The 26,718-nt window shown below is 37.2% G+C and overlaps 1 pseudogene; it reads right to left on the bottom strand.

Moving 5' to 3' along the window:
* LOC125470256 lies at positions 1-26,385 on the bottom strand (annotated as a pseudogene).
* Between the last annotated feature and the right edge of the window lie 333 nt (positions 26,386-26,718).

The raw sequence follows: 26,718 nt of genomic DNA on the forward strand, positions 1-26,718 counted from the left end.
GTAATCAGTTAAGCAGGTCTACGACTTCTACGACTCTACTTGGTTCTGTTGTGAGCTTCATACAAGTAGCCTAGGCTCATAACAACAGCAGCAAGTGCGACTCCCACCGCTTCTTGTGCAAGTATGGTGCTGTACTTAGCAGTTGTCTTTAAGGAAGTGGAGTTTGGAGTAAACCCGAGCTCCGAAAGTTTCTTATGAGATTCGGCATAATCTCTTAAAAATGCTTCTGCATCCTGTCATACGCCAAATTTACCAAAAGTAAGAAAAGGAATGTCAAATAAAAATAGAGAACTTTAATGGAAAAGACTTCAACCGAGACTATTTTAACCAAAAACCAGCCTTTTATTTAACCAAAAGCACCTCAAAATTAACCATAAGAACATGGTCCAAAATTTTACACTGGCTGGATTACCAAGCCCAAAACGCTTAAAAATAAGTTTCCAAAACTTCCCCTAACGGAAACAATGCCCAGCCCGTTAACAATTTCAAACTAATTACACCCCTCCAAGAACTGAATTTAATGAAACCTGCGATTGCATAAATATAACCTCCCTTCCGATTTCTAGGAACTGGACATCTTCCAAAACGCAAGAAATCTTCAATTTCGAATTCAATTTCTAGGAAGTAGACGAAAAGTTCAACAATGGCAGAAGAATCGGCGATCAAAAATCTCAAAACAACCACAAATTCAAGGTGAACAAAAGGTACTAAACTTACATCCTTGTTAAATTCTCACTTTGAGAATACAGTAATATGTATGTTTGCATGTTTTTTACTCCATAAACCTATGAATTCTTACTTCGAAAACACTACAAAATGATTAATTTTCTTTTTACTGCAGTTTGATAGCTACTCAATTTTTCTGATAAATAAATTCTCTGTGTCTACTACTTTTCTTCAATTTCATATATAGTGTATGACTTTGGGATAGTTCAAACAATATTGTGCGTTATTTTTTTGTTCAAATCCACAATTAGTGTGGGTTATATTGTTTTGGTTCCAAAAACAATGTTTTTTTGTTACCTCTCATAAATATTGGGGGTTATTTTGGATTACTTTCACATAATAGTACGGGTTATTATGCTGTACTTCCAGAAATACTGTTGGTTTTTTGTTTTAGTTCGAGAAATAGTGTCTGTTATGTTAATTCATGATCATATATAGTGTGGGATCTTTTGGTTTTTTGTTTTAGTTCGAGAAATAGTGTATGTTATGTTAATTTATGATCATACATAGTGTGGGATCTTTTGTTGTAGTTGACGGACTAATGTTGGTTTTGCTCTCTTTCATAACAGTGTGGGTTGTTTTGGTCACAATTACTATGAATTTTTTTTTGTTGTAGTTACAAAAATAGTGCAGGTGATTTTGGTTCACTTTCAGAAAGATAGTGTTGGTTAGTTTGATGTAATTCCACAAATAATGTTTACTTTCTTACCTTCCAAACACATTGGGGGTTATTTTGATTCATTTCATAATAGTGTGAGTTTATTTAACATGGTTCTAGAAATAACATGCGTTATTTTGTTATAATTCAAAAAATAGTGTCCTAACAATTTTCATTGTTGCAGATGGAACAAACAAAAACACTTACAATGAAGAGTAAACTAAGAAAAAACAAGTTAAAAAGAAGAAGGAATACCTCCAGTATAGATGCAATATGACTGGGTTTGTAGAAGCAATGCAAGTATACAAGCCTATGACGCTACAACGTCAAGATATCTATAATGAACTAGCAACGACTCCATTTTGGAGTCTACTGAAGACATATATGGACATGACTTGGATTACAACAAAAAGAAAGAAGAAGCCCGACATGAACTTTATTGAAATCGTTCAATGCTACAACCCCAAAAACTAAAAGTTCAAATTTGGACATCTTAACCAAGGGATCCAATGATAATGTTGTTCAAATATTTGGATTGGACAACCAAGGAGTTGATCTTCCAAATACTAACAAGTTATCAAAGTTAGCAACGACGACCATCTCATCACAAAATACTTCAAAGATGCAAAGATTTTCAAGAAGAAGCATATAATAACGGAAGCCTACGAAAATTCACTCCAAGACCAAACACCTAAGAGCGCAAAAGATACCGCTACACTAATATGTGCACACCTCATTTAGTCACTCCTGTTTGCGAACTTTGAAACTTTCATGACATGGAGTTTTCTAAAAATTTGTGGGAACTTGGAGGAGATAAGCAATTACAACTAAGTAAAAGGAGTAAGAGACTATCTCTTCAAAATGTTTGACAAAGCACCAAAAAAAAAAAAACCAAAAAAAAAACAGAGGAGAATAATGGACAACAAGTTGCTGCACTGTCCTTGTTTTGGTAAGTAATCAAAATAATAGTATGAAAAAACATGAATTGTTTCTTACAAATTTCACAAAACTAACTTCACTTCCTTAATTCACATAGTACTGGATACGTCTTCACACAAATCTAGTGGTGACAATACAAGGACAAGAAAACATGATTCCAGCAATCACAAGATGGGATACGAGCATGATACATAAAGCAATCAAGGATGTCTTCACACACAATGCTTTATGTATCATGCTTGTGTAGACCTGGCATTCGTGTCGTGTTTCTCGTGTTCGTGTCATACCCGATAGCTTAACGGATTGTGTCGTGTAATACCCCTTAAAGTAAACGGGTAATATAATCCGACCCAAAATCAACCCGTTAATATTATCAGGTAATATGACCCGACCCGTTACCCGTTAAGAAAAATATATTTTAAATCAATAAAAATGAAAATGAAAAACATAATTTGACCCAAAAAAATATTAAATATGATACTAAATTAGTGTGTGTGTGTGTGTGTGTGTGTGTGTGTATTAAATTTCTAAGATGACCCCTTCATGAAAGTTGTAAAGTTTTTCATTACGAGTGATTACATTTTTCGCATTGTTACAATAATTATCATTAATTTTGCACTCAAATAAAAAAAACTGTTCATGAGATTTGGAGGGTTTTAAAAATCTAAACGACCATGTAACCATCGTCTAAGCATTGAAGATGCAATTATGAACGTTTATTATGCTTTCACATCTTTCAGACTTATACATTAATGATTATGAATTTTGTTTATTTTGAACTCCCTTAAAAATACTATTTATGAGAGTTTGTACGGTTTTAAAAATTTAAATGATCATATACCCATTCTCAAAGCGTAGAGGATGCGACTACGAGCGTTTGCATATTTTTTCATATTTTTTGCACATGTAAATTAATTATTATAATTTTTTTAATGTGTTTGGTATTTTTAAATTACTTGATAGTTTTATTTTTAATGTGTTTTATGATTTTTAATCTCAATCTTTGCCTATAATATACTATAAAAAATAAAAATAAATAAAACATAAATTTTAAACTTTATATAGAATAATAATTAATAAACAATATATACATGTGACATCCCACATCGCCCAGGGGAGTGATCCTTATATGTATATTCTCATCCTTACCTAGCACGAGGCCTTTTGGGAGCTCACTGGCTTCGGGTTCTGTAGGAACTCCGAAGTTAAGCGAGAAGGGGGCTAGAGCAATCCCATGACGGGTGACCCAATGGGAAGTTGCTCGTGAGTTCCCAAAAACAAAACCGTGAGGGAATGGTAAGCCCAAAGCGGACAATATCGTGCTACGGTGGTGGACCGGGCCGGGGAAGTGATCCGCCCCGGGCCGGGATGTGACATACATATTCTTTATATGTATTGTATTTTATAGTAGGTTTTTTTTAGTAGTTTAAAAAATTAAAATCATCAAAATAACTTTTTTCTTATCGTGTCGAAATAAGTTACTCGCATGTCACTCTCGTGTAAATTTGTTAAGGATCCATTATTAGCGGGTTATTATCGTGTGACCCGATAATGTCCCGATTAGTTATTGTGTTAACCTGAAACCCATTATCTTCGTGTCGTTTACGTGTCATGTAAGAAATTGCCAGGTCTAATCTTGTGATTACTGGAATCATGTTTTCTCGTCCTTGTATTGTCTTCACCATATTTGTGTGAAGACATCTAGTATTGTGCGAATTAAGAAAGTGAAGTTAGTTTTGTGGGTTTTGTAAGAAACAATTCATGTTATTTCATACTATTATTTGATTTCTTACCAAAACAATGATGGTATAGTTGCTTGTTGTCAGTTCTTCTCCTCCCTTCTTCTTTTTTGTTTGTGCTTTGTCAAGCATCTTGAAGAGATAGTCTCTTACTCATTTTGCCCAATTGTAATTGTTTGTCTCCTCCAAGTTCCCACAGATTTTTAGAAAACTCCATGTGATGTAAGTTCTAGAGTTCGCCAACAGGAGTGACTGAATGAGGTGTGCACATATTAGTGCAGTGATATCTTTTGCGCCCTCAGGTGTTCGGTCTTGGAGTATTTTTTCGTAGGCTTTTGTTATATGTTTCTTCTTGACAATCTTTGCATATTTGAAGTATTTGGTGATGAGGTGGTCATCGTCGCCGAATTTGGTGGACTTGTCAGTATTTGGAAGATCAACTCCTTGGTTGTTTATTCTAGATTTAAACAACGTATTCGTTGGATATTCCCCTTGGTTCATGATCTCTGAACTTTTGGTTTTTGGGCTTGTAGCATTGAATGATTTTAATCGAGTCCATGTCCTACTTCTTATTTCTTTCTATTGTAATCAAGGTCCCGTCCATGTATATCTTTAGTGGACTCCAAAATAGTTTCTTCGCTAGTTCATCATGTACATCTTGACGTTGTAGTAGCATAGGCTTGTTTACTTGCATTGTGTTGCAAACCCGGTCATGTTGCATCTATACTAGAGGTATTCCTTCTTTTTAACTTGTTTTTTCTTAGTTGAACTCTTCATTGTAAGTGTTTTTGTTTGTTCCATTTGCAACAATGAAAATTTTCAGGACACTATTTCTTGATAAGAAAATAATTCATATTATTTATGGAACTACGCTAAACAAACTCACACTATTTATGAAATGAACCAATATAACCCACAATGTGTTTGGAAGGTAAGAAAATAAACAATGTTTTTGGAATTACCTCAAACAAACCAACACTATTTTTCTGAAAATGAAACAAACTCACCAGCACAATTTTTGTAACGACAACAAAAAAACTTATAGTATTTCTGAAACCGAACCAAACCAACCCGCACTGTTTATGAAAGGGAACCAAAATAACCCACAATGTGCCTAGAAGGTAAGAAAATAAACACTATTTGTGGAATTACGTCAAACTAACCAACATTGTTTTTCTGAAAGTGAAACAAACTCACCTGCACATTTTTTGTAACGACAACAAAAACACTCATAGTAATTCTGAAATCGAATCAAAACAACTTGCACTGTTTATGAAAGGGAGCAAAATCAACATTTGTCGTGAACTACAACAAAATATCCAAAACTATTTGTGATCATGAATTAACATAACGCACACAATTTCTCGAACTAGAACAAAAAACCAACAGAAAGTATTTTTAGAAGTACAACACAATATTACTTGAACTATCCCAAAGTTATACATTATAACAAAAAATAACACATAATATTGCTTGAACTACCCCAACATTATACATTATATATGAAATTGAAGAAAAGTAGGAAACACACAATTTTTTTATCAAAAAAAATTGAGTAGTTATCAAACTGCAGTAAAAAGAAAATTAATCATTTTGTAGTGTTTTCTAAGTAAGAATTTATAGGTTTATGGAATCACGAACATGCAAACATACATATTACTGTATTTTGAAATTGAGAAGTTAACAAGGATGTAAGTTTAGTATCTCTTGTTCGCCTGAAATTTGTGGTTGTTATGAGATTTTAATCGCCGATTCTTCTGCCATTGATGAACTTTCGTCTACTTCCTTGAAATTGAAGATTTCTTGCGCTTTGGAAGATGTCTAGTTTTGTAGAAATCGAAATGCTAGTTATAGCTCTGCAATTGCCAGTTTCATTAAAATGGGTTGGTAGAAGGGTGTAATTAGTTTCAAATTTTTAATGGGCCTTGTTTTGTTTTCGTTAGGGGCAATTTAGAAAACTTATTTTCGAGTGTTGTGGGCTTTGTAATCCAGCTCGAGAAGAATTTTGGGGCCTGTTCTTTTCTATAGCCCAAGCCTTTTTCATTAAAGTTTTTTCTTTTTTTTATTAAAGCTCCATTTCCTATTGGATTGCTTACAACTTACAAAGTTTATAAGAAATTAAGAGCTAATATGTAAACCATCTTATAAATAGCTCAATCTAAATCTATCATTTTCCAAGTGGTTGGCAGGTCAGGGTTGATCAATTACGTACACCAGAGCAAGGGTGAGCCACATTTGAATTATTAAATTAGTGTCAATCGACAATATTAAAGTAACTCTAAACAAAAACTATGAGTATTGTAAATATAATCAAAGCAGCGATAAATAACCCAACACTACTTAAAAGAAAAATAGGACTAAATCAAGCCCACACCCAAATTACCATTGCATACAAATGAACATATTTACGGAACTCAAGATCCTCCACTAAAGCTTGCATCTGTCGGAAGTTTCAACAACCCCTCCGATTCCTTATTCAACTGTTCAATGTCAACAATGAGTAGCAACAAATGTTCATAACCACGTGCAAGCATAATGACATAAAATGATAGATTTGCACCAATTTTTCAAGTCTTACACAAAGTATGAGTTATCAAACTGCAGAAGTTCTTTAGTCCACGAACTATCAATACCAGATCTATCTGGATGTGCCTTTCCCTATAAGACCAAAGCAAACGACACAGAGTAAATGCGTCTATCTAATACCAAAGAAGACCATATATAGATACAAACAAGGTGGAAGAATTACCAGTGTATGACCCCCAGATAGTGCAACAATATTCTTGTCAGACAACCCCATCCTACAAAACTTTTCCCTCAAATGTGGTGCACCTATTATCAAAACATAAAAGACACCGAAACTTCTTTTAATGAACAACAAAAAGTTCTTCTCCCAAACAATTTAACTGAAAATGATACACAAGAAAAGAATGCCAACTTCTCATCTCTAGCATTCTTCATACATTTACAAAGCTAGGAGATGAGGAGAAGTGGGTTGAGTTTTAACCTGGAGCAACTTATAGCAATTCCATGGAATAACAGAGGAATCCCACTGATGAATCCATAAGACACCATATATTTTACCCTATTCTTAGTTATAGTTTATTCGTTATTTTGGTAAAATTTTGATTATTTGTTATATATTTTCAATGTAGGACATTCGACTTCCTTTGGAACAAAAATTGATCAAATGGATGAATTTTGGAGTGATTCCAATTAGGTTGTTTGTGAGTCTTTCAAGATGATTGTGTCAAAATTCTAGATTTTTCTACCAAGCCGTTTGATCCTGGCAATGAAATAAAGGCCAAGCACGCAGTTTTCTCAGATTGACTTTTTTGACGTTTTGGATATTTTAGAGGTCAACAAGGCATATTTTGAGGAAGATTCCTTCTAAGGATTTGTAAGGGACGACTTAAGCTTTCAAAAGAGACTTTTGGGACCATATCGAAGCTGATTTGGTTAATCAAAAGTCTGATTTTATGAGAAGTCCGAATTTTAGTTCAAATAGGAAACCTTTTATTTTCTATTTTATTATTTTATTATGGTTCCTAGTTCTATTCTAAGACCTTTTAGGGTTTGATTTTGTAGTAGTTTAAATAAAGATATTTAGCCATTAGGGTTTTAGAGAAGAGAGAAGGAGACGCACAAGCCTTTGACAATTTAAGTTTATTTTCTAGGTGCTTTCTATCCTTATTGTCAATAATATTTTGTTTTATGATTATTTGTAACTAATTTCTTTTGCTAGGGCGAAGCTTTGAGCCTTAGCAAGAATATGTAGTTTCTTTTCAATTTACTTATAATATTATGCATACATGTTTTGAATTATTGATCACTGTTTTAAACTGTCTAATTGTCTTAATGTCTGATCACCATTAGGATATTTAGGAAAAGTAATTTGATGCAATTTTGGTTGGAATGTTCCTTGAAATTCGCATTGGCTTCTTATGATTAATAATTGTAATTTCACTTAAGATGAACACCACGTCTTAAGGGTTGCAGGATTTTTCAAAGGATTTTCATAAAACTTAATGAATCTCTCATGTTCATATTTGATCCGAACGTCCAGATGGGTTGCATGTTTGATATACGTTCTATGTTGGAGGTTTCAAGTAGAATATATATTAGGAAAACCTAACCTTCAAAATATGCATAGGTAATTCATAAGTAATTGGAAGAATTACGTAAGATTGTTAAGGTGATGGCTAAAACCTAAGGCTTTTACAAATTGATTTTCTTTAAATTGCTCTCTAGTTAATTTATTTAATTGTTTTTAATTTAAATTCGTTTTTATTATTTTAAATTTCAAAATCATCCTTTTCACAACTTTGTTCTAAATAATTAGCTAAGGATTAATATAAATACAAATTATTCATTCAATCTTTGTGAAAACGACCTTGCTTGAGTTACTATATTACGACAACCTTATACTTTTGCAAGTATTTTTAAGGGACCCTACTTTTGCAGGTGGTAAAAATCCCTATCAAGAAATTGGCGCCGTTGCCAAGGATTGTTTCAAATAATTTGTGTTTATCATATTCTTAGTTAATTATTGTGTGTCTATATATATATATATACACACATCTCTTTTTATTTACTTGTTGATTTGTTGATTTTGGTTTTTATTTTTGTAGGATTGTTAAGTTTGGGAGCAATTCAATGATGGAGCCACCACCAGGAGGATTGTTGTCACATCCCGGCCCGGGGCGGATCACTTCCCGGGCCCGTTCCACCACCATAGCACGATATTGTCCGTTTTGGGCTTACCATTCCCTCACGGTTTTGTTTTTGGGAACTCATGAGCAACTTCCCAGTGGATCACCCATCATGGGATTGCTCTAGCCCCATTCTCGCTTAATTTCGGAGTTCCTACGGAACCCGAAGCCAGTGAGCTCCCAAAAAACCTCATGCTAGGTAGGTATTGGAATATACATATAAGGATCACTCCCCTGGACGATGTGGGATGTCACAATCCACCCCCCTTAAGGGCCCGACGTCCTCGTCGGCACACACGCGACCAAGGTTAGGCTCTGATACCAAATTGTCACATCCCGGCCCAGGGCGGATCATTTCCCAGGCCCGCTCCACCACCATAGCACGATATTGTCCACTTTGGGCTTACCATTCCCTCACGGTTTTGTTTTTGGAACTTATGAGCAACTTCCCAGTGGGTCACCCATCATGGGATTGCTTTAGCCCCATTCTCACTTAACTTCAGAGTTCCTACGGAACCTGAAGCCAATGAGCTCCCAAAAGGCCTCGTGCTAGGTAAAGATGAGAATATACATATAAGGATCACTCTTCTGGGCGATGTGGGATGTCACAATTGCTGTTATGGATTTCTTTAGCAGAAAAAGGTTTTTTTATGGATTTAGACCTACAGTTTGTGCCCTTTGCTGTTTGAAGACCCATGATATTTTGAAGTGCCTCGAAAGAGAATATTTTCCTGAGTTTGTCCAAAAACATATCAATATGAGAATCAACTCCAAAAGGCATTGGAACAATCCCTATTCAGAGTTCTACACTATAAGTTTGAAAAAGCATCTTGAGCAATATTTTGAGCAACCTAATGTGCTACAAGAGCTCTCAGTGGAGGACAAATTTTCTATATTGTTGGAATCAACTAAATTGTACATTGAAAGAACCCATCAAGGATTTCAGATTCAAGCATTAAACTGTGGGTATAGCTATGATGATCAAGAAGAGATTTTCTCAAAAGTTGAGGAGCAATCTTCTAGCCATTCACATCCAGGGGAGAAAGCAACACATCTTGATCCTATAATCCCACCAGAATCTGCGGCACCCCATGTTCTTGTGCTGTCAGAATTTTTCCCACAAAGTACCAATTTGGTATTGCTTAAATTTTTTAAAAAGTGGCTATAAAAAAAGCTGGAATCTTTACAGTGTTTGCTAACGTCTTATAACCAACTTTTTTTTTCACAATTTTGGATGAAAAAAAGCTAAAAGTTCAAAGCAGCAAAAGCCAGCTTTTTAACTTATGCTCAAATCTCTTTTCAAAGAGGTGCTGACCCTTTAATGAAACTTTCACATACCCAAAATGACCTTAAGCAATTAAATAATTTACAATCATGCAACATGATTTAATCATCTTCCATTTTTTCGATAAACTATTTTGGAATCAGTTGGAGTTGAGGCGGTGATGCAGCGGGCAAGATTACACCTACCTTCTTTGTCCACGGCGGTGCCAGATGCCTCTCGATGGTGATATCTCGTCTACCTCTGATGGTAATATCCCCACAACCCAATCGAACTAACAAAAAACCTAAATGGAATTACCAACAATCTGAAGCTCGACAATCACCTTCCATGCTAAGACTGGATATTTTTTTGAGGTCGTTCAAGATCATGAAGCCTTACTTCAAGACCTTGGAGCGGTGGACCTTGAGCTTTCAGACCAAGCAGAGCTATCCCAGGCCCCTCATCTTCCATTATCGACCTGGTTTCGTGCCTGCAATTTGACCCGCCAATTAACCATCCAGCACAAAGGAAATTTTTTTAGGATTTCAATTGAGAAAGAAAGAGATCGCATGGAGAAAGGAAGATTGAGAAGAAAATGTGAAATGGGAAGAAGGTGGAAAAGACAAGAAAGGGAAAGGAAAAAGAGACACGTGAGAGAAAGAGAGTTTGAGAGGTGCTTTTGGAATGATAGTGGGTTGGTTCCCTTTAATTATGATAATAAAACATAAAAAGATGGGAATTTTAAATAATTAACTAGTTCAAATTTTTATGTTAAAATAACCATTACTGTTGGAGATGCTTACGATAAATTGATTAGTTATTGGAGTTTTTGTCATTTGGCTAGCTTAAATAGCAAAAAATTAGTAGTGAATATTTGATCATATTCTGTTTGAAAGATTTTGATATTTTTAAGTAATTTGTGGCACTAATTAGTATTTAGAATAGATTTAAATTAAGATATGAATATTTTAAAAACAGCAAAGTATGTTTAATAATTGATCTTTGTTTGTGTTGACCAAAAAAACTGTCAAGCAATTAAATTAATAGCACATCTAGTATTATACATTTTTGGTCATTTGACATAGTCACTGCTGTTTTACATAAAGATTTACCAAACACTATATGATTGCTTTTTTTTTTTTTTTTTGCCAAAAGTGCTTTTTACAACTATAGTTTATCAAACACATTACTAGTTTATTTCAAAGCTGCTTATTTCCACAACACAGCAGAAGTAGTTTTTTTTCAAAGCACATCAATACCAAACTAGCCTAAAGACTGCAAGAAAGCATGAGAATAGATGTGTTGGAGAGGGATGTTCACAGAAATTCAGAATCTGGAAAATTAAATGGTTAGCTTTTAGACACACTCAAGAATTTGGATACAGGGTAAACGACTACTGATACAATTTTCATTGTTGAATTGGGCATTGCAGCTGCACAACCCATCAAATTTAAAGAATATCAAGGCTAATCTTACAAGCAGGCTAAGGCAATCGAGAAGAAGATGTTTTGTGGCAACCAAATTCCTCATAAACAAGCCATTGCAACGGTTATGGGTGTTAAATACAAGGTTCAAATCCATTCATCAGAGACCAAAGCCTTGCTGGAAAGGATCCCATCAACGAATCACTCACATAGAAAGGTGAATATGACCGTTTCAACAACTGAATTTAAATCCACGGTTCAAGTTAATTCTCACATACTATTGCCCTATGATGCTGTTAAGAAGTGGTTGAGTTTGATGGATCAAGTGCCATGATTGCCAATTTCCTTTCAATCCGTCTAGCTATAGACGTTCACCAAATCATGGACTCTGCCAAAATTGTTTTGCCACAAATAGATGCTTGAGTTCTCTTTGTCACTCGAGTTTCCTTGCACAGATAAAGACCACATGCATGTGTTAGTTTTGGTTTATTTTACTGCAATGCACAAATCGAAACTAAAACAAAGAAGTTTGGTGGAGAGTTTTACCTTTGCGTCTTTCGGCTTTTGGATCGGACGGAAATGGGGCCTGCAACTCTGTTTGTAGGCATGATGAACTCCATGAACCTCTTTGTTGTGTTGTAGATGAGCGAGAGAGTGAGAGAGTGAGAGAGATATCTCATTTTTGGAGAAATATGGAGGCTAGGGTTTGAGGGACTAGGATTTTCTTCCCTCCTCTTTCCATCCCCTTCCATCCTCTCCTCTCACATTCTCTTATTTTGTCTCTCTTGCTATAAAAAATTAATATAAGATGTTGATGTGGCTTAATCGTGACCGTTCAAATAGGATGGGAGGGAAGAAAAAGAGGGGAAAGAATCCTACTCCTATCTCAAAACAACTTAGGCCATCTCCAACCGAGGGCTAGCCAAAGGGCTCGTTTTAGCCCTCTGGCCCTCCAAGATATTAATATTTTAATGAATAGTACAAGACCATATTTGCCTCCATGTCTAACCGAGGGTCAAAGAGCTATAGGGCTTGTTTTAGCCCTGTCACAAAAAACCGTCTCCAACCGAGGGCCAAATGGCCATAAGGCTAAACATAATTTATTATTTAAATTTAAAAACTACAACAACTTAAATTTAAAAACAACAACAACTTAAATTTAAAAACTACAACTTATATTTAAAAACTACAACTTAAATTTAAAAACGACAAATTAAATTTAAAAACTACAAATTAAATTTAAAACTACAAATTAAATTTAAAAACAACATTAACTTAAATTTAAAAACTATAACAACTTAAATTTAATATCCATAATCAACATCATCTTCATCATCCGCCATTGTAGGATTATAGTCAGAGGTAAACAACTGCCGCCACGACATAATTTCCATTTTTTTTCCTATCAAAATAGGCCTTACTCATTGGAGTGTAATTCGAAATGTTCATTTCCATATTCTTGTCATCCATCTCTTCTTGTATTTGTTTGGTCCGTTCTTCATGCCTACACTTCCTTTCTTCCGCCTCAAGGGCATTTTGCTCCGCCATTAATCGCAATGAGGCTGCCACTTCATGTTGAGCGGCGTAATCATTATTTGCCTTGCCCTTTTCCTTCAACCTTCGCACCTCGTTTCGTCCCATAGCCGTAGGTATGAAACCTTCACCCGAAGACGAATTTTCTACCCTTGTTTGTTGAATGGGAGGAGATCCATCTTCATCTATATTTGCAGCTAAGGATGCAATTCCGAACACCGGCATATGAGCTCTATGTTGAGGTGGATCTTCAAATAGCACCCACCCTTTACAAATTTCCCAACAACCGTGAAACTGAAAGGGTTTTGAACTGCCCTCCATATACAATTCCTCAGCTTGGCGTACCTAGAAAATACAATTACAAAAATTAAAGGAAATTAATTCATGAAATTAAATGTAATATAATTAAATATAATTACAAAAATTAAAGGAAATTAATTTACTGTGAAAACACTAACTTTGTCGTAGTAATTGGCATCGCTTTCATGTCTACTTGCGGCTGCTAATAGTACTTGATGCCATTTATTCAAACTTGGATGAAGATGTTTCTTCCATCTTGAAGAAAAAACTCTCGTGGTTTTGGGTATTTGGTGGAATGGTGCCTTCGTAGAACTCTAAGTATTTTTTGGACACACAGCTGCAAACACCTTCACGTGTTTGAGAAATCCCCTTTACACTGTCTTCCGAGACCCATCTGTAAGCCCTGCAAAGAGCTTCATCTTCTTTTCAGGTCTAAGCCCTACCTTTCATTGCAGATAAGGCCATTTTTATTGAAACAATTGAAGGAAATTATTGAAAAAATATTCATTTTTATTGAAAAAATTGAAGGAAATTATTGAAAAAAATATTGCAGATGAAGTGAAGAATTGAAAGAGCTTCACCATATTTATAGAAGGAAAAAAAAGGTTTAAATTCAAAAAAAAAAAAAAAAAAAAAAGAATAAAACTGCTAGCTGCAGTTAGCTAGCTGTTGTATTCAAATTTTTTTCATACTATTCGTGTTGTTTATAACCGACACAATTGCAATTCAAATTACTATTTGTGTTGGTTATAACCGATACGAATAGTAATTAATCAAAATATTCTTGTCCAGCTGTAATATTTAAATCACTATTCGTGTCGGTTATAACCGGCACTATTGAAATAATCTAAATTATTCTTATCGATTATAACCGACAGGAAATCCGACACATTAAAAAAATTCTGGCTAGCCCGGGGCTGGCTGGTTGGCTGAAAGAGGCCAGCCCTCTATCCCTTTGGCCCGTTCAGATTTCGTGGGGCCCATGAACCCTTTGGCTTAGCCTTTAGTTGGAGACGGTTTTCAGGCTATTTTCAACCCTCTGGACCCTTCGATTGGAGATGGCCTTAAGGCTCATCCTTTGTGATTGTAGGGAGAGCAACTGTTGCCTATTCAATTTTCTGTGTTCATTTGAGAATGACGTCAAACACAATTTCATTTGATGAATTTAACTATAATTTATGATAAATATTATATTAAGGATGAATGATATCATTTTGAACCTTCAAATACGTAGAATGTGAGATATTGAGAAATTTAATCGAGAGAAGTTAAAAGTATTTTTCTTACACGTAGAATGTGACTGTTCACACGTGTGGCTTCGTGTGTGCATGCAAGGAGAGCCTTTTCTATGCTTCCAGGTCTCGAGTTCAACTCTAGGTCAGCTTGTTCTTTTTCTTGTTTTATTTTATTTTAGGGAGTTTTAACAAAAAGCTTGTTCACTTTAACGAAAAATCACATTTTTACACAAAAAAATCAATCCTGGTACTATTCACTGCACCCTTTATTTTGTCCTTATCATTAAAACTCAAAGTTTTGAAGTCATTTTCATTAGTTTTCCTTTTATTTTATTTGTTTTATTATATTTTCTGCTGTTTCTTTGCCTATTTTATGTCTTAGTTCATTGTAGTTTTCTTTTATTTGTCTAGATTCATTTATTTTTGTGTCTTAGGATTTTCTAGTCGTGAGTCTTCATTTTATTTTATTTTTATTTATTTCCACACCTTGAGGACAATGTGTGATGTAAGTTTGGGGTTGGGAAATAGATTTTTAGGTTTTTCATTCTTGAGTCCGTTAAAAATTTTCATTCTTTTAAGTTAATATCCATAGATTATTTTAAACGTTAGAACAAGTGGATATGGTGAAGGTTAATCCCACAATAGATTTTTTTTTTTTTTCTATTTATCGTTGCTTAGACTCTAATTCTTGAGTTATATTTTGAAAATTTGTACATTCACACCAACATGATTTGTGGGGAGTGAGATTGAAACACTTACTTTTAGTCTAAAGTAATTTTTAATTTTTGTTCTATATAAAATAAAGTTAAGTAATAATTGTTCCACCCAAGGCTTTACTTAGTAACCGGGCCAGTCTTGCCTGATCAGCAGTGATTCTCACGTCAAACGGTAAAGTCTTGGCATGGGGTATGATGGTTAGTTGGTTTCGTAGTTTTTGCAGCTTCAGTTAATAAGTCCTTAGGAGTGTTCTACATTTAGTGCCCTAAAACCTTTGTGGCTTGGGAGTCATTGACCTAAAGCTCGTTACATGGGTTGGATCGAAAGCTTAAGTGAACTGACATTGCACGATCACCATTGTTACTGAAAAAAAAAAGTAAAAAAAGAAAAAATGAAAATAAGAAAGAAAAAGTATGTATCAAGTTAGTATATATGAAGTATTAAATAAAGAGGACGAATGGTAGGGGTTTTAGTAGAGTCTTCTTAACTATGTTGGTTCGCTTTACATCAAGGGACGTTCATGAATTCTTTTCTAATTGATTCTAAATGGCTTAAACCCTATGGTGGGATTAGTTGGAACTTTTGAAAAGATGTTCTGATTTTTAATGTTTTCTATGGATTGCAACTTGAAGGTGAAATTTTTGTGTCGTAGTTAGTTTTGTTTAAGTTTCTAGTTTGTTAGTTTTTATTTTTATTTTTGAGTTTTGTTTTGTTTGAGGACAAGCAAAAAGCTAAGTTTGGGGGTATTTGATGAGTCCATATTATACCATATATTTTAAGAAAAACTAATGAAAATGAATTGAAAACTTTGAGTTTTAACGATAAGGACAAAATAAAGGGTAAAGTGAATAGTACCAAGATTGATTTTTTAGTGTAAAAATATGGTTTTTCGTTAAAGTGAACAGTATTGCGGACTTTTCTTTAAAACTCCCTATATTTTACCATATTCTTAGTTATAGTTTATTGGTTATTTTGGTAAAATTTTGATTCTTTGTTATATATTTTTAATGTAGGACATTCGACTTCCTTTGAAGCAAAAAGTAATCAAACGGATGAATTTTGGAGTGATTCCAATTGGAGGTTGTTCGTGAGTCTTTCAAGATGATTGTGTCAAAATTCTAGATTTTTCTACCAAGCTGTTTGACCCTGACAATGAAATAAAAGCCCGGCGCGCAACTTTCCCAGATTAACGTTTATGGACGTTTTGGGTATTTTTGAGGTCAAGATGGCATATTTTGTGGAACATTCCTTCTAAGGATTTGTAGGGAACGACTTAAGCTTTCAAAGGAGACCTTTTGGGACCAAATCGGAGTTGATTTGGTTGGTCAAAAGTCTAATTTTATGAGAAGTTCGAATTTTAGTTCAAATAGGAAATCTTTTATTTTCTGTTTTATTATTTTATTATGTTTCCTAGTTTTATTCTAAAACCAATCTGAACTTAAGAGTATATTAGTGGTGTGACAAAAAAAATGAGTAATATTAAAAAAAAGAGGTGGAAGGCATCAGTCGCTTTCGTGGCTTTGTTGAGCTCAAAGGAAACCTGTGCACACTAATGACTAGAACTATTTGCATAAAGAACTTACAACCAACACCGAGAACGACATATTGAAGACATGTACCATGTTAGTATGTTACACATCCTGACATAGATACAAAGCTGCTTAACAAGTATCTCTGACTCTTACAACTTACGAGTTTGCTACACATAAACCACTAATAACAACACATTTATAAGAGTAACAAATTTGAATTACAGAAAGCAAAGGGCAATGCCAAAATATAACAGAGATGTTATTCGAAAACTCTTCATCTAGTCTAACCAGAAAACTTCTTAGTCTCTGATATGTAAACGACACAATTTATGAATTATGATCCAATTAAAATTGGGAAAATTAAATATTGAAGAAGATATCTAAGGTATTGGAATAAATCTCGTTTAGCATCTGGAAGTTGTCCCTCCATAGGAGAAATTTTAGAATCCTAAGAAAAAGTACAAAAAAGCAGATGAAAACTTGAAAGCAATGATAAGGAAACTTGCCATGTTTCTTGAAATAAGTGATCACTGACCACATCATACCTAAAAATCGATGGCGGGGCCTCCAGTGACCTCAACTGCAGCAACACCCGCAAGCTGAAAATACAAGCAATGATGCCCTTAATCGCTACCTTCTGCTATCTCCGACATAGTTAGGAAAAACTGTGGTGATCTATGTAAAACCTCTTCATTTGCAAATAATTTGATGAACTAATTATATTAGAGCAACTCCAGCAGGAACTGGAGCCCAATGGATCGACAACAAAAATGACCCAATAGCCCCAGTAATCTGCTCTAGCCCATGCGGGCAATGGGGCTCGAGGGAGGTTCGAGTGAGAGCTCCAGCTCGAATTGGTGGGCCGAGAACCTGAGACAACATGATGAAAGGCTGATGTCAGCTACATTACAAAATTAATAAAAATAAATAAATAAATAAAAAGTAAAAAATTAATAAAAAAAATGTAAAAAAGCAACAAAAAAAATTAATAAAAAAATGTAAAAAATTAATAAAAAAATAAAAAAAGTAAACAATTAATAAAAAATCTGAAAAAATTTTAAATTAAAAAAAAGATTTAATTTTTCTATAAATATCTTATCATTATCTTCCATCTTACACCACATTTTTATATTTTTCCCAAATATTTTGGGTTGTAATTTCTTATTTGATGAAACGTGGTACAACGAGACCGATTAAAAATCATATCCAAAATTTGAAATAAAATTATTATTTTATTATTTTATAAAAAAAAATACTAATATTTTATTGCCTATTGCTATGGCTATTCAATTTAGGGATGGAGATGCAATGAACAGTTACTGTTCATTAAAGGCAATTACTGTTCACTGGGGGGAATCAATAGTGAGTTGCCCTGGGGGCCTTTACAATGTTGGAGTTGCTCTTACAGGCTAAGTAAATCTTTCAGAGAATTATAATCACTTGGTATAGGTGTGCATATGTAATCCTTGGATGCTTAGACTTCACTTCCTCTGACATAAAAGAGAAGCACCCGTCAAAAATACCCTAAATTGTCTACCTATTTGTTGACCCTAAAAACTACCAAGCCTACGTGGCGCGCAGACCAAGTAATTAATGAGCTAACTACGTCATTCGATTATGTGCGAGGCGTGCCAACTAGATAGCCGACCTCGGCAGGGGAGTAAAATATGTTGATGTGGCATTGGGTGCGCTGCTAACTTCTTGATCTTGCGACTGCAGCCGAGGAAGGAACACGTCTCAGCTTTCGGGTTCTAGAGCCTGAAGACAAGGCAGCTAGTTTTGCGAAGTTCAATATCTGGACGGCCCATGATAATTCTAGAAGAAAATTATTGGGCCGAGAATAACTCCTAGCTCAACCCAAAATAATATTTTGGGCCCAAACATTGCCCCCTCGCTTCTGAGGTCTTAGGCCTACAAGTCTTGGCAGAACTTCGACCTTGAAGAAGTGAAATCGAATCCTTAACATATTCCTAACGAATGCCGAGAAACCTCAAATCCCCCAACCACTTAGGTGCATTTATGGAGCACGATTGCACAATCTCAATCATGTCAGACTCCCTACCACGTGGCATCTTCTTGGCATGTCTGTTCCCTAATAATAACTCCCGAGGCGTGCAGACACTAAAACGTCATTTCGCCATAAACTCGCCATCATATGTAATCGTGCAGCCTTGATTCGCGAGCTTTTTGGCATCCCTGAGTCGTGCTAGCACTGAAATGTCATTTTTTCATAAAACTTGCCGTCACATATAATCATGCACCCTCAATTTGCGAGTTTTTCAGCCTTTTTATGTGGATTCTTTGAATATCCATCATGATTACATAATATTATGGTTGAATCTATCCTTTATTCTTTTAAAATAAAATTGTTGATCTTCTTCCTAAATGCCTATAAATACCCAACTCTCCTTTATTTAGATATTCTTGCTTTCAAATCTTTCGAATCTCTTGCCATTTGCTCCTAAACCCAGAAAAGAAACCATACTTTGAAACCCAGAAAACCTTCATCTTTATCAATGGCTGCCAATAGTTTTATTTCCAAATTCACCGAAGAATGCAATAAGTGTCACAACATCACTGATCGGAATACTATCAAAACCATCTGATTCGAGGATGAGCCAAATGCTTCCCACAAACCCCCGATCCACTTTTCAAGGATGATGTCCCAGAAGCCATCATTGAAATGTTGGAGGTTCACTACCTGAATCCTTTGTTCCAAGGGTATGATTGGTCGAAATGAGAATCGGCCAAACCCCAAGGTGTCTGGCCTTCGACCACTGCGACCTGGGTTGCCTAGGTTACTCGAATGGAGCCATAGTTTGGAGACAAGTGGAGATCTCTCGACATTTTTGATGCCATCAAACTCTCGACTATCAAGATGAACTTAGATTAAGAGCTTGTACTGGTTACCCTCAGCTTCTGGTGCTCAGCCACCAACACGATGGTCTTTCCCCTCGGCCTCCTTGGTCCAACGGTGCTAGACATTACAACCATACTTGGCACCTCTCCTACTGGCCTCCCAATCGACACTTCGTTCTTCGGGTACAAATTCGACCTGGACTTGAAAACAGTCTTCGAGGAACGTGCTGTTGAAGCCCTGATCAAGGGATACCAAAGGCCGTCGAAAGAGGACGTGCAGAAACTGTACAAGAACTTTTTCAACTACAACACCCCCTGATCACCCATTTCGCCAGCTCGGAAGGGGAAGATCTTAAGAAAGAGGAACATGGGGCTTTCTTATTCTACTAGTACAACAAGTACATCTTTTGTGCCAAGTCGAATAAGTGCCTGGCGGAGAACATGCCGGTCGCCGAAGCCCTGGATAGCGGTCATATCCTGGCCCTTAGCCCAGCCGTCCTTGCCAACCTTACCAGGTGTTTGGCCGAAACTACCATAAGGAAAATTGACCCCCACCAAAATGGTCCGCTCTAGGTCTTCCAGCTCTGGCTGCAGGTTTATTTCTCGACGCTGCGGCCAGAAGTCCCAAGCTTCAACTCCTCTGAAGCAATGGGTCTTGAGCTGCCTTTATGCCCCATTCCTATTCACACGGCCGAATGAATCTTCAAATATTTCTTCGACCTAGAGGACCTGTCAGATGATGAATTCCAAATCTACTGTAGTCGGACATACTCATCTTCCATCATCTTTCCACAATCGACATGGGAAGAGGTCGAGGAAGCTGATCTTCGCAGGGTCTGGGGCTCGTTCATCATCACTCATGACCTTCCCTATGCTTGTGAGGCTCGATGAGGAAGCTGGGAAGTCTATCATCCCAATTTCCTGGCCCATCAACTGGGTTATCTTTAAGGGTGCCCTATGCCATTCCTTGCTCCTCCCTCTTTTTTGAGCTAAGAATGCCTCTCCAACTCCTTAGAGAGGGAATGCTAGATAGCTGAAAAGGAGTTCAAGGAGAGGTGCACCAAATTCCGCCTTCGGCCATATACTCCAAAATCCCGATGTGCCAACACCTTTGCCGACTGGTAGGATGCTTACACCAATGATTTCTTTAGTATTTCGGCTGAGGAAATCTCGAAAAAACTTTTCAACGATCGACTCAAAATATTTTTGCTCCAAAATCCAAAGAAACGACCCAAGGTATACATCTACCTCTCTTATTTTCCTTTGCTTGTGTATTCAAACTCCGTTCTGAATCGGGCTCACTTTTTCCAGGTAGCCGTACAATAAAACATGTCGATGTGGTGGCAATGGCTGCAGCCAAGAAAAAGCTCATCCCTCATCTAAATAAGGCTGCAACTACTGTGCTGACCTCGCCAAGCAAACGATCTCGCCCGGATGACGAGGCGGCTGGTGACGTTCTCCGGCCCAAAAAACGTGTCAAGAAAGTGGCAAAAAAAAGGGGAACAGGAGATTCACGTTATTTCTAGCCAAACCACATAAGCAACTACTCCTAGTGTTTCTCTCTCTTCCCCTGTCGTCAAGGTCTTAGCAATGGTACCGCGAGACTCAACGGTCTCATCCACAGGCCCGTCGACTACAGCCTAACCTACAACGCAAGCTGCTGTCGTGGTTGAGCCAGTCATCACTCCGCTTATCGAAGAGCTTGCAACTCCAACACCAGCCATTGCTCACACTAACATTGGCCTAACGATTGCTACTTTAGAGAAAACGACTCATGCGGTCAAGAAGAAATTCCCCCCTAATCCAAAGAAAGCTTCAATAGTCATCCTGGAAAAAAAGGTATAAAATTTTATAATGCTCTTCTATTTTGACCTCCTTGATTAACAATTAATCTTCCTTTGGTTAGGAAGACGAAAGCGAAGAATCCTCACTGGTGAGACACCCTCGACCAGTTAAACTGCTAACCATCAATCCTCAATCGACTATCGAAGTGGCTGGCCAAGTCGACGTTCCCGCAGCCGAAGCAGGTTTGGGTTATGAAGCAGCACTCTTTGTCGAGCTAGAGGTGACAGTAGAGACATCGGTTCATCCCCAATACCAAAATCTCATCATCCCTCCTTAAGAGGTTACTTTAACTTTGTAAAAATCATTACCATTTCCTTTCTTAATTCTCGACCTTTGAATACTGAACCAAGAACAAACATTAACTGTCAGGTGCCCAATCGCTCATTTTACCGACAATTTTATGCCCTGAAGGGCGTTATTTATATTTCTTGGCCACGTCAATGCCCATCAAATGTGGATAGCCTCTATTGGCCATGTGAATTAAAAGGCTCCCTTAAACACTGGGCTCGGCCATTAAGTTCTCTAGGTTCGAGCAACGAACCAGCAAACATGGTCGAAGTCTCATCTTGACAGGTCTAGAACAAACTTCCTTTATTTTTTCCATTCCTTCGACTTAACTTCTTCCTAACATTTTTTTTTTGTGCAGCCTTCATGGGAAATCGAGCTCGACGTCATTCTCTCCAATTCTTTAAGGATGGTTGGGCCTTCTGCAAATGCCAAGCTGCAGGAGCTCATGTCTCTCTTGGCCTTTTAGATCCTCCAACACAAAGGCCTTAACTCTGTAAAAGAGTGTTTGAACGACCTTGCAGCTAACGACCTACTGAGCACAGAAAATGTCGTTCACCTGTCTTCTGTCTTAGAACAAACCCAAGAATATTTCGGTATCTTTAAGAAAGCTCTTCGGGAAAATGACGACCTTAAGGCTGTAATGGTCACTTAAGAAACTCTTCGCCCAGAGCTCGAGGCAATAAAGGCGAAAAAGGAAAGACTGGCCAACTTCGACCTTCAGATCGTCGAACTCCAACATCAGAGGTCGGCCGTTGCTTCTGAGCTTGCAAAGGATTTCGAGTCGAGCAGACCTCGTTTGGCTGAATACGCGGCCGGCACGAATCGGATCGAGCAATTAAAGATGGACAAGAGAACACGACAAACCGAGGTTACAATGGGTGAAGTAAGGTGGTTAGCATTGAAAGCTGCACTTGAAGCTTTCCATCCTTCATCCCCTTAGAACTTTGTGTTTAGTTGTAGGCTGGTCAATCAATTTTGCTTGTAGGTCCTTTTGCAAAATTAATGAAAGAAACCTTGTAATCTTGCATTTCCAAAGTGACTGGATAATATTTCTTTAAGAATTTCCCATTGATTCATTGTTTATGAATTAAAGCAATTCAATCTTTGAGGTGGTATGCCCCCTTACCGAGAATTTTATGGACGATGGATGGTCTTTCCCAATTCGGTGACCATTTTCCAAATCGAGGATCTTTAATTCCTACCGGCAACACGATTTGCCAAACTAACTCACCTTCACTGAACGTCTTTTGCCTGACTCATTGATTATAAGCTCGCTTGGAAATCTTTTTCTATGACACTAATAAATTATAGGCATCAAGCCGAACTTCCTCCAAGTCCTCTAACTTTTGCCTCATGGCCTGACTGTACTCAGCACTAAACAAACTACTTTGTTTAATTACTTGCAATGAATTTATGCTTAGCTTAACCGGTAGCATTGCTTTGTGCCCATAAGTCAACGCATATGGAATCGTCTCTGTTGTTGATCGGAGTGAAGTTCAATATGCCCATAATGCCTCGTTTAACTTTAAATGCCATATACCAGGCTTTTTTTATCATTTTTTCAAGAATGCCTATCAAAACTTTATTACTTGTTTCGGCCTATCCATTTGCTTGTGGGTAATACGGCGTAGACTGATTGAGCTGAATTTTCAAACTAGCCGCATATTCCTTGAACATGTCAAATGTAAAAATTGTACCGTTATCCGTCATGATTGTTTCCGGTAAGTCGAATCTAATCATGATGTTTTCTTCCACAAAATTACAAACTTCTTTATATGTTAATTCAACGTATGACCTCACTTCGACCCACTTGGTGAAGTAGTCTATCGCCACGAGTATCCACGCATGTTTTGCTGATTCGGAAGATGGTATAATCTTGCCGATTACATCCATGGCACATCCTCTGAATGGCCATGGTTTGGTGACCGAGTGAAGTAATTCGGCCGGGACTCTTTGCACTGGGCCATGGATTTGACATTGCACACATCCTCATGCGTACTCAATGCAATCTTTCAACATACTCGGCCAGAAATATCCGTGTCGATGTAGTAACCAACACGTATTTCGTCTGGATTGATGCACCCCACATATTCCTTCGTGCACCTCTGTAATTGCTTGGGTTAATTCTTCCGGGCCAAGACATAATAACAACAGACCGTCTTCACCCTTTCGATACAACTCATTCTGGTACGTTATGTAATTTGTGGCATGAACCCTTGTGTTGCGGTCATGTTTGCCACTAGTATTATCGAGATATCGCATGATTGACCTTCTTCAGTCGTCTGGTAATGTCTCGACTGCGCAAACGTTTACAAGATTTTTTCATTCTAACAACAAAGGTAAGGACATGACTCGTGTACGAATCACGCGATCGTGTTGGAGAACTTGATGATTAACCAAGGCCGGGTGCGATCATCGTACTATAGGTATTACCTGACCTGGCTTGATCCCTAGGAGTTGTGCTTCGAAGGCTATTTGGGCTAATTCGTCCGCGTCAGTGTTTCAAATTCATGAGATGTGTATAAATATGATACCTTCAAACGATTCCGCCAAATAACTAGCGACCATGTGATAGGGTGCCAGAGTACAACTCATGCAACGAAAAAGTTCCATTGAGTTGGTTAATCACAAGTAATGAATCGCCAAGGATGAGTACGCAAGCTGCCCTCAAGTCGTGAAGAACGTTAAGGCCAATGATAAATGCTTCGTATCCAGCTTGATTATTGGTACAATTCAAATCCAACTTGAGAGGAAAATACCAGTGGTGGTGATTTGGGGATTGGATGACAATTCCAAAGCCAGCCGAGGTCAAGGTACTAGAACCATCAAAATACATCGTCCAATAATCATCACGTGTTTCCACCATGCCTATTTCGACGTCGTTGCCCCCAAACCCATATGGGGAGGGATGTTGAGCTAAGAAATCTGCTAATGTTTGTCCTTTGACTGCTTTCTGAGGCACGTATTGCAAACTGAACTTGGACAGTGCCATTGTCCATTTCCCAATTCGGCATTTTACTATCAACCGAGTGAACATGTAACAAATAACATCTGTCTGGGCGATGACCTGAGTAACCGATCGGAGCATGTAATGCCGAAGTTTTGACGCAGCAAAAAACAAGGCCAGGCAGAGCTTCTTGACTACAGAATAATTTATCTCATATGAGTTAAGATTTCAACTAAGATAAAAAAAATAGCATGTTCATACCCAATGTCGTTGTCTTGCACAAGAAGACAACCAATGGACTCTTCAACCTCCGAAATATACAACTTGAGAGGTTTACCGCCCTGATGAGGCACAAGGACAGGTGAGGTCATGAGGGAGACCTTGATTTGTGTGAAAACATCTTGATACTCTTCACGCCATTCAAATTTGTCAAAATCATTGAGTCTTAAAAGCGTGGAGAAAGCTTTCATCTTTCCTGTCGAATTGGCTATAAAGCGACGGAGAAAATTGATCTTGCCGAGTAAAGATTGGAGTTACTTCTTGGTCATCGTGGGTGGAACATCGATGATTGCTCGAGCCTTATTTTCTTCCACCTCAATAGCACGATGATGTACAAGGAAACCCAAGAAATCTCGATCGATACACCGAATGTGCGTTTGGCAGGGTTCATTTTAAGGTCATGGAAAATATTATTCATAGCATGTTGGTATGTGGCACCGACATTTTTAAGGCCGAATGGCATGACTACCCATTCGTAGGTCCAGAATGCCCCCGGGCAACAAAAAATAGTTTTATGGACATCAGCCTCGGCAATGAAGATCTGGTTGTAACCAACATAGCTGTCCATAAAAGATAGTATCTCATGGTTTGTAGTAGCGTCAATTAGCATGTTTGAAATCATCTTTAGGGGTTGCCAAATTCAGATTACGAAAATCAATGCAAATATGTAGCGCACCGTTTTTCTTTAAAATTGGTATGATATTCGTCAACTATTCGACGTATCGAGCAGTCTAAATAAACCTGGCTTTTAAAAGTGGAACGAGTTCATCTTTTATGTCGAGTTGTACTTCGGTCGAGAATTGTCGAGGTCGTTGATAAAAAGGCTTACAGCCAGGCTTAATGCGCAATTCATGCTCGATGAGCATTCGATCTAGACCAGACATCTCATGGTAACTCTAAGCAAAACAATCTTTAAATTCGTTGAGTAATTTTCAAAGTTTGGTTTTCATAGGTTGGGGTAACAAAGCACTAATAAATAAAGGTCGAGGGTCATCGGTCGTTCCGACATTTATTTCCTCCAAAGGGTCTTTGACCTGGGGCTGACTGTCTTCGAGCTCAGCCGGGGCAGCTTGGACCTTGTCGAGTGATAAGGCTAAACCGCTGTTTCCTTCGGTGAGAAATTCTACTAAATTTACGCTTGAATTCAGTTGTTTAGAAATAACATACCAATAGGCTAGCAGTCGTTCCATGGTAGATGAAATTGCGGCCCAGCATCTATCTTGTGTGAGATCAGACATCAGGATTAGTGATTAGGTCAGCCAACCTGAGTCTTGCTGAATCCTGGTAAACAGTCTTGGCGTTAACCTCGATGGCTTTTTGAACTGAGATTCGAGTTGGCTATCCTTCATCGTTGAATCCATGTAAGGTGATGTAGCTAACGTGGTCATCGTAATAACGAGCCTGGATTATGTTAGCTTTGAAAGGCTGATTTTCAACTAGATAAACCACGACCGATTAACAGTCCTAAAAGATAAGGATTTGGTATAACGATAAGGGGATACAACTCATTTGATGGATTCAGTCACGGCCAAGTAATGCATTATACTCGTTCTTCGAATCAACTATGAAAAACGCGGTCCTGTGATTACAACCTGCGATATTTACTTCTAGCGGAATGACTACTTTGGTTTGGGATTTGTCACCAACAAAGCTACTCATGGTGACCCCTGATGGAATAAGTTCGTCATTAGAGCGACATAGTGTCTTTATGATAACCACAA

This window comes from the organism of the source record quoted next, unplaced genomic scaffold, assembly GCF_019419815.1.
Source record: "Pyrus x bretschneideri cultivar Hongxiangsu unplaced genomic scaffold, Pyrus_bretschneideri_v1 Contig10, whole genome shotgun sequence".
Taxonomy (NCBI): domain Eukaryota; kingdom Viridiplantae; phylum Streptophyta; class Magnoliopsida; order Rosales; family Rosaceae; genus Pyrus; species Pyrus x bretschneideri.